We start from the raw sequence: 12,456 nt of genomic DNA, 5'->3' as shown, positions 1-12,456 counted from the left end.
TTAGATAATGAGGGTGGAGACCACCTAAATGGGATTAGTGCCCCTGTAAAATAGACCCCACAGAGTCCTCTTGCTCTCTTTCCACCATGTAGGATGCAAGAAGTAAGCAATCTGAAACGGAGAAGAGGGCCCTCACCAGAACTGGATGGTGCTGGCATCCTGATTTAGGACTTCTAAACTATAAACTGTGGGAAATCAATTTCTGTGGTTTATAAACCACTCAATCAATATTTTGTTACAGCTGCCCAAACTGACTAAGATATTCATGTCATTTTCCCTCTCAGTACCCACTTTTTCCACATGCACCTTATTTAATTTTCAAGGTCTAGATCAAATGCACAAATTTCCTTCTGAAGCCTTTTCATATGTAGTGAATCAAATAATTTTAATTCTCTCCACTTCTGTATCACTTTGCTCTGCTGTTACATTGCTTACACAGAATATTATGTACCATAGCACTTAGAAGTCTGTTGTCTCCATACTATTCTAATGTGAATAACACCTTCAGCTTTAATTCATCATTGTGTCCCCAGAGCATGGTATATAATGCAGTTCGTGATAAAAGTTGCGCAGTAAATATTTGCTCCATTACGTGGAATTGAATAAAATCCCACAAAACAAATAGAACAAAAGAAGAAATATTGGATCGGGCAATATACTAATTTAACGCTTATTTGTGAGTAATTTACTGCATATTTTGTTTGGCTTAATAGTAAATTATTCAGTATTATCCGTAATTGTGTTCACTAGAAATTCTATATAGAAAAATGTTAAATTAATTTATATAAGAAAAATAATTGCTACATGCAGATTGAGCCTCATCATAATACTACACGTATACAGATATTTTGAATTATGAGATTATGTATTATACCACTTCCACGTACAATTTATCTTGAGGACTATTTTTGTCTTGAATAATAATGAAGTATATTTGGAAAATTTCATTAAATTAAATTGGATATAATTAAAATTGTGATAAGTGGCTATAACAAATATAAAAATGAAACCAAATCACTAAAAGTGGCATAATATTAATTTAAAGTAATGAATAAGTTACAATTGTTTAAAAATGTGGTGATTGCTTTATTATTTAGCTTATTATTTAATGCAATCCACCCATGAACAAATACATTTTCCCCTTAGATAAAAGGCACACACTAATGAATTAATCAAAGAAGTATTTATTTGGAACTTCCCCTGAATTAAAGTAGACTTTCTTGAAAATTAATAAAATGTTTTTAAATTCCACATGATATTTCACCTTAAACAGCTCTCAGATCATTTGGAAATATAGGAGTGATAACATATATCCAAGTATCCATTCTGGCATTTGATATTAGTCTTCTACTAAGCTTAGTGCTCACCTTCCTCAAAGAAAATCCATATAATGTTTGTCCTTCTCCAATTGAATTATTTCACTCAGCATAATACCCTCCAGTTCCAACCACGTTGAAGCAAATGGTGGGTATTTGTCATTCCTAATGGCTGAGTAATATTCCATTGTATGCATAAACCACATCTTCTTTATCCATTATATGGTCTCATTCATTTGGGGAATATAAATAATAGTGAAAGAGAATAGAAGGGAAGGGAGAAGAAATGGGTAGGAAATATCAGAAAGGGAGACAGAACATAAAGACTCCTAACTCTGGGAAATGAACTAGGGGTAGTAGAAGGGGAGGAGGGCGGGGGGGTTGAATGGATGACAGGCACTGAGCGGGGCACTTGATGGGATGAGCACTGGGTGTTATTCTGTATGTTGGCAAATTGAACACCAATAAAAAATAAATTTATTATTAAAAAAAAGAATAAGAAAATCCAACTATCTTTCTCATTCTTGGTTTTGTCCTACCGTATGAGCCGATGATCCATTTGGCCCAGAGCATTGCTACCAAAATCGGCCTCCATGAACCAGCAGCATTGGCATCATGTGGAAGATTTATAAGAAATGCAAATTCTTGAGGCTGCTCCAGACCTCTAGAACCAGGTCTGCACTGTAGCCAGCATCCCAGGTGATTTGTATGTGGCTTAAAGTTTGAAAATCACTTGTTCTACAGCAGTATGTTCCATACATTGTACTTAATTTCTAACCCAGACATCTTATACGCAACAGCTCTCCCACTCACAAAGCCTTCCACTGACTAAAAGTAGTGTTTTTCTACATCAAAATTATTTCTATTTGTGATAACTTAAAACATTTCTCCATCTCCTTATTCCTCTGGCTTACTATTGGTTGTCCTTTCAGGACAATAGTTATTTTGCACTTTTCCAGTTGGCTGTGATTATTCCTTCACACCAACCATATGGACCTTAGGTTTAGTAATAGGGAGCACAATTTAGTGCCTTTCTTCTACATCGTTGCTATCTCCAAAATATTGCTATTCTGCTCTCTCATCAACATGTTTTTGCTTCTTGGCAGCACATAACAAAACAAAGTCAGACCCATGGATATTTTATCCTACGTTAGAGGATTAGCTCATGAATTCAATTGTCTATAAAGCCAATTGGCTACTACAGTGGAGAGATCAAAATAGCTTAAGCACATCTGTCAAATTTTATTCTACTTAAAACTAGTTTTAAAACTTAAACGTTTCCCATTTCTAATGCCCAGTGGTGATGCCATCAATTCCAAACTCCCATTTGGTAGCTAATGCTAAAGCAATAGTAATAGTTCTACTGACTCTCCTTTCAAGAAGACAAATGCTTGCCTGACGAAATATTTGAGTCAACCTAGAAGCGCTTGACTCACAACTGCTTACTAATCATTAGTTGATATGTCAGGATCCTTATAAAATGCTTTTTCTTTGTCATATTTTGAGTAACATGTTGAAACATTCTCAAGTATCATAAAGGCCAGGAATCCTGAGCACAGGGCAAAATCATCCAAGAGAGACATTTCAACATACTTCTTTCCTGTAGGTTGGGTTGCATCTTACTGAAAGTTTGGCCTTTTGTTAACTATTATATTGTTTTATAATAGGATTTTATTGAAAACAGAATGATGTAGGATTAAGAATACTGGAGGGACACCTGGATGGCTCAGCAGTTAAGCATCTGCCTTCAGCTCAAGGTGTGATCCTGGAGTCTCAGGATCGAGTTCCACATTAGGCTCCCTGCATGGAGCCTGCTTCTCCCTCTACTTATGTCTCTGCCTCTCTCTCTGTGTCTCTCATGAATAAATAAATAAAACCTTAAAAAAAGAATACTGGATAAGATTGGGTGGAAGTGAGTTGAGGGGTATGCATTAAAAATGACTTTATTCTTCTTAATAATATAGATACTATTATAGAATTTATTGTTAACATAAACTCCACCGGTCCTTTCTTGTTTTGAGGATTGTTTTGAGGATGATAATATTCAACATAGAGTAAAAAATATTATAATTTTTGCACTTTTAGAAAATGTTTGACACCAACAGGATAATGCTCACTCTTTTCAACAAACACTAGAGTAATACTAAACCATCAACAGTCATTCATACTCTCACTTCAAAAAGTGCTGGAAGAGACTAGGCTAATTCTCTTTTTATTGTATACAATCAACTGACAAAGGACATTAACAAAGTAGCATGACATAAAGTCTGTGTGATATATGTATTTCCCACTTTATGATTGAATGCTACTCACCCTGTCCTATTTGGTTAGTTTTGGTCTTCTCTATCACTCATTTCATAATGTACTGTGCTAGTCACTGCTAGTTTGTGGAGTCTTATGTTTATATATCTGTTACAAGTACATTTTAATTAATGTGACCATTCTTTCCATACCTGATTTTAGTAAGTGCCATTTTTAACTCCCTTAAGGTCTCCCTTAAGGTCTGCAACAGATTTGAGATACTGGCATGCCCATCTACTATGGACACTATGAGAAATATACGCCAAACTCCCAGTTGCACTTAGACTGAAATTCTTCCTTTGTACTCTACTTTATAGTAGAGCTTTGTGCTCTACTATATTAATTGGGATTATTTATGAACCAATATAATCATATAAGTAGGATTCTCTGGATGCATGATCTGTCTACTGTATCCAAAGAGGCATTTGGGGCTAGGTGTAATGTCAAATCTTTAAACATAGTTCTCATACATTGGACCCTAATGAGTTTGTCACTGGTTGGATGCTTTGGATTTATTTGTGTTTATAGTTCATACTTGTTCCAATATACACAGCAAAAAGAAATCTAGAGTATTCATTTCAATATTTCCAGTTAGCCTGATTAATAGTATATTATTGATTTAATTCATCAGGTTGACAACTAGTAGAATTTAATCAATGGCCCATTTTGGATTCCTTCCAAATAAATTATAGCATAGGAATAGAGTGTTAACGTTGTTTGATCTAAGGAAAAAAGGGAGGTTGCTGTCACTACCATACCAATAAAATTGGAGCTTGAGCACCAGGTACAGTAAGGATGAAAATGATGCATTAGTTAAATTCAAGATTTTGTAGAACTTGTCCAAGGCTGGCGTTAGGATCTTTCCAAATATAATAATGCCTAATACTCTTTTTGTAATGTTGAGAATACCTGACCTACATGCCAATAGTTCACAGTGACTTGATATATTCCATATGGTTGTTTTGTTGATCCTCACAGGATGTTAAAGGTTGTGATTATGGCACAAACAACCATTTTTACTTGAAATTCTTTAATAATGTAACTGAATTTGATTGATTATGTGATAATAAGAGATCACAGGATCATATGTCACTTGAGGATACATTATAGAACTATTTTTACAAGGTATTTGAATTAAAATTTGCATCTGATCAGTCTGAATTAAATTATTATTATAATTGACACACTGAGAGAGGTCCAAATTAGATTCCTTTTTTGTCATATAAACTTGATTGATATTGTCTGAAAGCTTTCATGAAACATTTAAAAAGTACTTTTGCTCTCAAACATACTGAGATACTCACTCAACTGCAACTTATGATGGTAAATGTATCAGATCTCAAATCTGTGATTGGATCTATGTTCATATTTTCTGAATGGTTGTATTACCATCGTAACACAGAAATGTCTCAATTCCCAAGCAATCTCTTTGCGTAGTGAACTTTATAGGTAAATATAAATTCTATAGTATAGAAACCCTAAATATATCTTTCTTTCCCATACCTGACTCTATCACTCAATGCCAAATTTGTGGTGATTGGCATAAATATCTGAGTCATAATTTTGTTAAAGCACTTTTGTTGTAATGTCCATAATTACATCCCTTGGATCTAAGAACCATAGCATAATGCTTTTCAGAATCTCAGAAAATTCCTGTCACTAGCATTTTGGATCTGGTCTAAAATATGCATTATAGTCAGCCTCTTAGATAGGAAGTAGATTTGGATCCTTATCAAATAAATTTACCAGGGCTCTAAGTTTCATTCAGGATATCATATCACAGGCACAATTGCTTCCTGAATACTGGTAATTAGATTAATAAAATGTATTCCTCACCTCTAGGGTTAATGTTAGTAGACAATTTTCTGGATATGGACATTAACTCTCATTTAATCATTTTAACTGTTCCCTGAGCTTTCATACTTAGTCAATGAGGTAAACATTAGTTCACTGGACTTATAATTCTTGGAAATCTCCTGAAAATATGACTGAGTTGCAGTTAAAACTAGGATTGCCCTATGAGATAATGTGCCTTTCTTATGACTTCTTTGATCCATTATATCAATTGTTCAGATTTATTTCAATGATGCTTCGATATTATCCAGCCATTTTGGCTAAGACTTAGGAAGGAAATATAGGGTTAGGTCATACTCTTCCTTCAAGGGTATCCCACCTTTTTTTATGTCTTGCTTTCTTCACTATCAAGATACTATCTCTCTCAGGCATTCGCATGTGCTTCTTTTAAAAGTAATTTAACTTTGTTTTCTTGGTAATTTGTTAGTTGGAAATATGTGTTTTCTATATGTAATTGTATATTGTTTTGCTTTACCTTTATACAGACATAATGCTGTATAAATTTCATCTACAGCAGACTCTAAACTCTCAGAACTAAATGCTGTTTTTTGTTTTGTTTTTGTTTTTTTATTGAAATGTTAAAAAAATGACAGTGCTTCTGATGTTGATCTCTGTAGATCAATCAGGATGTTTTCCTGTTCCTGTGAAATTATAAAGACTTATATGGACATCGAGTGGACAACAGACTCCTGGGGATAAGTACCTTCAAAGTAATGACTTGGAGACACCTCTTCCCCATTTCTTTTTTTTCCCAGAATTTCTCAAACTTCACATCTTTGATGGAAAGCCAAAGTTTTTACTATGTACTGAGCTCCAGAGATAACATTAACAAGAAAATATTCTTCTTTATAATGGAGTTTCCTTTTTTTAAATCTCAAATTTGAACAAGTTTTAACTTTCAGGTGGCCATGAAAACTTATTTAGACACAAGTTTTGTTACTTGTTCTTAGGGGATGGTGCAGCATTTTATTTCTGAGTCATAGGTTTCCACATTCATAATATAGATCGTGAGATGTATTCAAAACCTTGCATCATCCTTGGTCAGCAGATTATAGGAAGTTATTTTACAGGAATGTTGATAAGATCCACAGAATTTATAATGCTGCTACAGTTTTTGTTGTCATTACTATATATTATCCTGCTATTTACTGTTGGAAAGATGTGATGAAAGGTAGGGGCATTTTGGAAGAATGCCCCTATATGTGAGTCTTAGAACTCTAATCATCCAATGTTCTGCCTCAGATACTACAAGGATGTGATCAGATCGGGTAAGATGAAATAATACTCATTGGACTTGTGGAACTGATAAGAAGTGAGCCTGCCTACTAATTCTCAGAAATTGTATCAGTGCCCAATGGGTAGATCATACAATGAAAAATCTAATGGTTTTCTTTTATATTTATTTTTCTTTTCTATGAAATTTTAATGGAAAACAATACAAACTATTAAGAAAACTGCTCTTTGAAATCATTAAACCTGTCATCATCAGAAAGGAATAGTTTTTAGTTCACTATGTTTTGTAGCAGACACTACTGGCAAAGGACATTGGTAGGACTGTGATCAATTGGATGTCACTTGTTTACCTTCTTTGAAGGTAATTTTTTTTTAATCTCTGCAGAAATGACTAGAGAATTCACTTAGTAGTAAAATCTTTTAGAAATTGGAAATTTCTAAAATTTCTAAAATCAAGAAGGATAATTTTCTTCTCTTGGCATCCCAGATGCCCAGATCCATCTGGGTCCACTATTTTTTAACCCCAAAATAAAAGTTAACTGAAATATGCCTGAATTGTGTTGCTGATGTATAACTACCTCCTACTTATCCTCACAATTCAGCACTGGAATCCAGCTAATTAGTTATCTTATGAAAAGAAACTCAGCTGGATCATTAGTACTTAATCTAACAAGTGACTTTAACATATATTTTGATGGAAAAAATAATTAATACAAAATATTACATACATCAAGTGTGGAGTCATTGATTAATACTTCAAACATAATCCCTATGGCTACAAAGGTTCTCTAGATACTTTAACAAAATAAAGGTAAAGCACTTAATGGTATTTGGCTTTGTAAATGAAGACAGAGAGTACAATGTCTTGTTTGCTTTTGCGTTGTTAATCTGAACTCTTGTCTCTTACACTAATATTCCAGGAAAATGGACAGACGATATTACTAAAGTAGAGAGTTTGGCCAATAATCGATTTCATTTAATGCTCTGTTAAAAATTCTAAAGCAGGTAAATATATCTGTTCACAAATTATCTGTTTAATAAGTGTGATTTTATCTATTTACCTATCTACCTATCTAGTGACATGATAGAAACTCCATTATTTTCATTTCTCTCTTAATTTTCACATGATTAAGTCTCAGTTCTAGGAATCTCATGTAAAACAAAGGTGTTGGGAAGCTTTATTTAATTTCTGGTTCAATTTTGGCATACAGACCCCATGTGTTTCTCTGAAGAATACTCAGGTTTAATCGAGAGACACCACTTACATCTATGCTTATTTCAGCATGCAAACACCAACAATTTCATATATAACATGTGATATGTGAATGTGTGATTCACATTGCCATGTTCTGACCTAAAAAGAAGTCTAAATAACCGCCTGGAGGTAAAATAAAGTAGTTAATTGTTTAATTACATTTTTCTCCACTGCTATTAGAAATAAGCGACTAAATTAGAATACTAGAATAGCAACAAACAAAAGATTTAATAAATATAAAATTATAATAAGAATTTTGGGAAAAAGACGCCTGGAAAAATAATTCAGGTCAACCAGAAAATACTCACATTGTGGGAGTTCATGCCCCATGCAACTAGTTCATAATAAATGTAAAGTATATTATATGCTCCAGATTGTGTTCATGCTATGCTAAAGAGCAGCTCTAATCTATCCCCAGGGGAAAGGATCTCCATATCATTGTAGTGTTTCTTTAGCATAAAAAACCTACTTAGTTGTATTCAGTAACTATGCAATTCTTAGCTCCTAAATCTTTGAATAAAGACTACTATTGAAATAATTTAAATCAGATTATTTATAATTATCTGTTACTATTTTCTCATTAATTAGTATATTTGTCATGTATATAAGTATAATAGTCAAATTAAAATTAGTATTAGGTAAGCATGTATTTTAACTACTGTGTTATGGTTATGTTCATGAATATCTTAAAAAAGAACAAGGGCTTCTTTTTTAGAGATTATTAGTAGACAAATTTTAAACTTAAAATTTGATGATTATGGCAAATGTTAACTCAAAAATACCACCGTATTTCATAATAGAACAGAAAAAACTGGTTTCCACCCACTATTCATAAGTAGAGTGTTCTTAAGCAAACTTTTTATTTTTTAATAGATTCTATTCATTTATTTATTTTTTTTTTTTCTATTCATTTATTTTAAGGAGAGAGAGAGCACAAGCAGGGATGGGGGAGCAGAGGGAGAGGGAGAAGCAGACTCTCCATAGAGCAGGACATCCGCTGTGGAGCTCAGTCTCAAGACCCTGGGATCATGTCCCAAACAGTAGCCACTTCACTGACTAAGCCACTTAGGTACGCCTCTAAGCAAACTTTTGTAAGCAAAATGGTGTAAAGAAGCAATTACAATTAATTTATATGAGAAAAAAAATTGGTATTTCCAAACCCAAAAAATAACCTCTCTTTGGCTTTTCTTAGGACATATCTTGCAACAGATGCACAAATTTAATTGAGATATCAAGCACAGATGCTCACAGTCACTTTGAAGCTACAGTGGCTTGACGCTGAGATGCTGAGTGTAGTTCCCTGGTAGGAGCTAGGTACCATTTCTTGCTGCTCAGGGTGCTCACTGCAAAATAAATGCTGAACACTATTTTCATTTTTTGCCTTGTTTCATAAAAGTGAAAATCCTTTTCAGATTTCTTTCAGATAGCAAAAAATGATACTAATGTAGGGCTTTCAAAAAAGCCAACTATCCTTAATACAAACTTTGAAAAGGGGTGAGGGGGAAGCTGTATTACCTTCACATTGGCAACAGAATGACAAGTTGCAAAACATTGTTGTATCAACCAGAAAACTAAACTGAAAATTGTGAAAAAAAAGACATGAAAATAAATGAAAGAAAAAGTATTGAACAGAAAAAATTAAGAACTTAAGGTATTATTAAATTCTCCTGGAGAGTCATACAGCCTCAGAAGAAGAAAAAAATCCTTTGGAATTTATTGAGAATAAAAAACTGAAAGTAAATTATTAGCATCACAAATGATAGTGTGCAGTGAAGGTAATTAAGAGGTGCAAACTTCCAGTTATAAAACAGTCACATAGTGAAAAGCACAGCATAGGGAATATAGTCAATAATTTTGTAATAGCATCATATGGTGACAGATGGTGACTACACTTGTATTAAGGAATGTATAGAATTGTTGGTTTACTGTGCTGTACACCTGAAACTAATGGGAAAAAAAGATGGTGTATGGAGTGCGATAAGCAGAGAAAAGTCCAGAAGACCTAACTAAGGGGCAGTCCTTTCTCCCTGCTTGGGAATGAAATATAAAAATTAAGAAGACATAGAAGAAGAGAAGTAAAACAAGGAGGAAGAAGAAAGGAGAGGAGGAGGAGTAGGAGGAAAATGTAAGAAACGAAATTTCTTAATATATAGTATGACAATGCAGATAGAAGTAAGGCTAAATGGATGATGGGAGAGCACTTGTGATGAGCATTGGATGTTATATGTAAGTGATGAATCACTAAATTCTACTCCTGAAACTAATATCACACTATATATTACTAGCTGGAATTTAAATGAAAACTTGAAACAAAAAAAGAAAATAAAACACTATCAGGAAAAAATCTATATAATACATAGCTGTTTTCAATGTACATTAGGCAAATTTGGACAAATAAATATTGGTAGCCAGTTTTTTAATATGAAAATGCTATATATTTCTTACACCTTTCCATTATTATTAAAACTACCAATATTCAGGTGTGCCTGAGTGGCTGTGTCAATGAAGAATCCAACTCTTAATCTGAGCTTAGATATTGATCTCAGAGTGATGAGTTCAAGCCCCATGTTGGGCTCCATGCTGGGCAATTCTAAAAACAACAAAAAGAATATACTCTGAGAACCAGCTCCTGACAATTATTCTTGGTAAAGTAAAATCCTTTGAAAAAAATGGCTCAAATTTCAAAAAAAATAAAATTAAATATATTAGTATTATATATATACTCTGCATGTCTATATTATATATTGTTATAATATTTATATTTCTGATTAAAATTTACTAAATAAGGTATGTTTTAAATATTGCAGCTATTCTGTTAATTTTATTCTTTAAAATGTATTTTTACAGATATATGTGAATCTGCAAATAGGTTGTCTTTTAGGTAGCACCAGATTTCTAGTTGTGTAGCACACATTAGTGTATACAAACTGAATTAACTCTAATACAGCTTTCATTAAAGAGAGAAGACAATTTAATGCAGCTATTTTCTCTAAGAATTGTTTTCCTTCAGTTTCTACCGGCACAATGGTGAATCCAAAATTTGCAACAAAATCCCATACTCTCTATAACTACATGCCTGGATTTATTGAACATTTCATTTAGATGGCCTGCAAGCATTTTAAGTTTTACATCATCCCACTTCAAACCCATTGCTCCTCTATAGTTTGTCTTGGTGGATGACTCTCAGAATCCATCTGGTTAGAGAAGTCAGGAAACAAGAAGACAACTTGAATTCTTTCTTCAATGTTTTCTTTTTCTAATTCACTGTAACCAAGTAAGCTGAAAATTCTATCTCATAAATATCTTTTTTATTTGCCCATTATTATTTATATCCGTACCAGTTCTGTAATTCAGTTCTGTAATTTACCTAGAATTATCTCCTCCCAATTTATTTTACTGTCTTATGAAAATAATTTTTATTAACATAAGTAATTTTTTGCATCATTTCTTCGCCCAAAATACTAAAATGGATCATTTTAACGTTGAAATACATTGAATATGACAGCACATTCCTTCACATATCAAGCCAAGTTCTTTAATTTTCCGTCTATACTCCGTTGCTCACAAGAAAGCCTTTGGGCTTTCTTTCATCTTGATAGTTCTCTGCCATCATACATGCTGCTTCCTTTGTCTTAACCACCCATGCTGGACTTAGTCAGTGGATCTCAACACAACCATATTTCACTAGTAAAGAATTTATTTCCTAAGGCCTCTATGGAGGCTATGGGAAAAAAATTCACTTTTATATACATTTTCTTTTATACACTTCCTTTATAATAATAACCAAAATGTACTAGACTTTTCTCTTTATGGGGCATACCTCCATACAAAAACATAGGTGACTCAACGTATTTGAAGCCTGATGGCTATCTCTCTGTTAATGCATTCCGAATTCAAGGCCAAAGTTCTACACAATTATATTGGCAAAATTCCCGCTCTTAATGAAAAATAGAAAAGAAATCCTTAAGAGATTCCCATGTTTTTAAAGGTGCTAATGCCTGAGCACACAAATTATACATCATTGCTAATATTTCTACTAATCCAAATTGACTGACCCTACTCTAAAAAAAATTACATATTTACTAAGCTATTAGCATAGGGCGCCTACCACCTTGTTAGATGTTTAGAACCATTTTCCAGATGTACATTGCATATGTTAATGCCTTTCTTCACTCTTCATAAGTCTAATCCTTAATCTAAACATAGGACTTGGGCATGTACCGTGATTTTATTCCCACAAATAATTAACCCTTGCCATATAGTATCAAGTAGGCATGGACAATGACAGCATCACCATAATTGAGACACACCAAGAAAATTTTGTTTTTAAATGTCACAAATGGAATAATGTCTTTTCAGTGGTTGAATATTGGCTGCCTTTACATTAGCATTAAAGTATCTAATGTCTTAAGTTAAAGAAAACCTGACATATCAAAATTGCCTAATGACTAACAATTCAGCCTTCTTATATACAAATATACCTTATCACCCCCCAAA

Source organism: Canis aureus, chromosome 4, assembly GCF_053574225.1.
Source record: "Canis aureus isolate CA01 chromosome 4, VMU_Caureus_v.1.0, whole genome shotgun sequence".
Classification (NCBI taxonomy): domain Eukaryota; kingdom Metazoa; phylum Chordata; class Mammalia; order Carnivora; family Canidae; genus Canis; species Canis aureus.
This window is presented reverse-complemented; position numbering follows the sequence as displayed.